We start from the raw sequence: 3,549 nt of genomic DNA, 5'->3' as shown, positions 1-3,549 counted from the left end.
TTATTAATTAATTATTAATAATTTCAGATTTTAAAATTTAAAAAATAAGAATTTTAAATTAAACCAAATCACAAACGGTACAGTTACACCCATTATTATGCTAACCTCCTTCTTCTATTCGCAAACTCCGATCTGCAGAGTAATTTAGTCGCTACTTTACTTCTCCGCTTTCACGCCGCCCATACTCCAACTGACGCTGTCCAATTTCTCCGCAAACGTTTGATTGCGCCGCACAAGCCCTGGACAGCCTTCTTCGCGCTGCTCACCTGTCATCGGCTGTGCAGCCTCTCCCGCAGCCCACTACCGCCCAGACTCCAGCTGCCACTGCCCATCTTTTAGCTAACGCCGCCCAACCTCTCCACGAACGTGCGGTCGCACCGCACAAGCCCTGGACAGCCTCCTTCGTGCCGTCCACCCGCAACAGATCCGATCAACATACATTGTCATACGTGGCTGCATTGTCGTACGTTAATCACCTCTCACATGCACATAAATGGAGTCTGATTTAGTTGAATCACTTTGTACTGTCACATCTTTATTCACTGACGACAATTTCTCCCCTACATACATGCGTCGCCGTCGACTTTCTCCTCCCTGCAAATGTGTTGGATATTTAATTTATTAGGCATGTAAATGGTTATTTTAATTCTTAATTGGATGGATATTTTGTTCGATTCGGTTTAAGTATATATGATTAACAAATGCTGGATGGTAATTTCACTAGGTAACCAGATGATTATTTTAATAACTACGTGGATAGTTGTTTGATGACGATCCCGCGATGATGATGCGGGAGGGGGCTACAGGGGTGGACGATGATGGCCGGTGAGGGAGCTTCTAATGTCGGAGAGGTGGGATGATTGACGAGGGTGAGGGTGGTAGACGGTTTGGGACTTTGGGGGGAAGAGGGTGTTTGGGACTTTGGGTGAATTCCTTTGGTAAATTAAGATTAAGATGATTAATTTTTTGAAATAACTTTTTGGATTTTTTGACTTAGATAATTTGAAGAGTTTTTTTTTTCTTGTATTGGACCAAATGCAGAGCTCATTGTTCACATTGTTTAGATTCCTCATTATCTCTCTAGTGGAATTAAAAAAATAATCGTAAAACACATTTTTATCTACTATTGATAATCTTTTTATCTTATTTAGTGTTTGTTTGAGTGCTATTAAATTGATAAAAAAAAAGATCTTTTTTTCAATAAAAATAATAATTTTTTTATTTTTTACTATATTTGGTAACTTTTTAGTAATAAAAATAAAAATATTTAAAAAATAATTTTTTTTTGAAAAACTATTAATACTTTTATATTATTATACAAAACATAATTATTAATAAATAAAAAAATATTTTTACATAAAATATCCAAACATAAAATTATTTTTATTTTTCTAAAAAAAATATATATTTTCTTAAAAACTTATAAAAAAAAATCCTTAGCTAACAATATGCTGACCTACAAGAAAGAATCATAGCTACTCGCACTATTCCTAAGAATTACATAACACCTTCATAAGTTACAAGTAAATAAAAACACTAATCATTCCCCATAGTAATATTCAATTCTGCGAACACTTGATTCCTTAATTTGAAGCTGTCGCCACACTTGTAATTCAGTTCCACATTGTGAAATAAGCATTTTTATTTCAAGTGTTTCGTTCCTCAAAAATCTTTGCTCCCAGCTAATAGCTCTTTGTTCAATTCACCATTGGCCAATTCCACTATACTTTTGCTACTCGTTATTAGCAATATATATATATATATATATATATATATATCCTCTCTCAAATAGTTTTAATTTTCTCTTCTATTAAGAATTATAGCGCTTCTTCTAATCCTTTTGATAACACTTCATTTATAGAATCACATAGAACACAACATAGCTCATCACCTTTTGAATTGGTTAGATAGCCTCTTATAACAGCATAAACTTCTTCTTCCGGCTTGGACTCTACGTATTTCCACAAACTCCACAACAAAATTATTAATTACTTTTATAGTATTAATTTTTTTAAATCTAATTTTGTAATTATAACTCTGATCAAGAGTTAGTTTTGGGATGATCAGTTACTATTTTTATTGTGCGTGGGTTTTGTTTTCTGTGCTTTTTGTCTTGCAATTTTATTTGCATCCATCTTTAGTACTGTTGTTCTTGAGCATTGTTTTGGACTTAGTTTTTCAGAAATTAATTTACATAATATTGGCTCAGGAAATGTGATTAGCAAAAAATATTGGATGGAGGGGGGTGATTAACCTCCATGTGATGGGAAGAGTACGAGATTATAAAAAATCAGACGGTGAAATTTTTAAGACAGGTGAAAATATTGTTTTGTGCTCTTAGACAGGTGTTGCATGCATGTGAGAAACATTACTTCATCTCTCTCACAAGGACTCCTCTGCAATCATTTTCTTCAGACCATCCGATTTTCATATTTAATATGGAAATCGCACTATCCGATTTCAAAATTTTAAATTTAAAATTTTTTATATTAATTGCAACACATAAATCGAAATTTCAGATTTATAATTCAAAAATTTTTAAAAGCTTTTTTTTAAATTTTTTATTATGAAAAATGAGAAATTTTACCATATAATTTGTTTAAATAGTATTTTAAAAAAATATATTTGATAATAAAAAATTACTAAAAAAGTATAAAGTAGAATATGTAGTTAGCCATCAATAATTAAAAGTATAAAATAAAATATATTGTTGGATTATTAAACTAAAAGAATTATACTAAAAGAATTGAGTTAACGACTAAGTGATAGTCAAAAATAATTTCTGATGGCCTCCTAACATTTCTCTTAATAAATTATATGAATTACACACGTATGTAATCCATAATAAAAAATTCAGTCTATTACTCAATGTTAAAAAGAGAAAAAAAAAGGAAAAATTAGGAGTTATTATATATAAAAGTATATATAAGTAGCGTTTAGAAGAGACACAGAAACAGAAAAACTAAGATTGAGAGATAGAGAATGAGAAACAGAGACTGAAATAAGAATGAAATTCTAATTTAATTTGCACAAAGAGTAAAGTTGGAATTAATTAATTGAAATGAGGATATTTTAGGTATAAAATGTTATTAAAGTTTTTGTCTCCATCTCCAAAAATTTCAGTCTCCTATGTCTTTACTTTTTGGAGGTACTGAAATACTAAAATTTTAGAGATAAAGATTGAAATTTTAATACCAATCTTTGAACCAACAATCATAATACTAAGTCCCAATTTCTCAGTCTCAATCTCAATACCTCAAAACAAATACTACCTACTTGTGAGTTGTGATTGATCTATCCTTTTAAATATAAATTGAGTGCCATTAAATCAGTCCATGATAGATGCCTCTGGGTGTGAACTTGCAAACTTGACTTTATATTAATAATGCTTTATCAATTACACTCATATGTTAGAAGGTTTGATAGCGATAAGATTAAAGTAAACACCAAATGTAGGAGAAAAGTAGATTCGGATCGAAGTTGATGTGGTCATGACAAAGATTGAAGCATTTCCTAAAGACCCAAGTTGGCGAGATGTCAATGATGATG

Source organism: Arachis duranensis, chromosome 6 (assembly GCF_000817695.3).
Source record: "Arachis duranensis cultivar V14167 chromosome 6, aradu.V14167.gnm2.J7QH, whole genome shotgun sequence".
NCBI lineage: Eukaryota > Viridiplantae > Streptophyta > Magnoliopsida > Fabales > Fabaceae > Arachis > Arachis duranensis.
Note: the sequence above shows the minus strand (reverse complement) of the source record.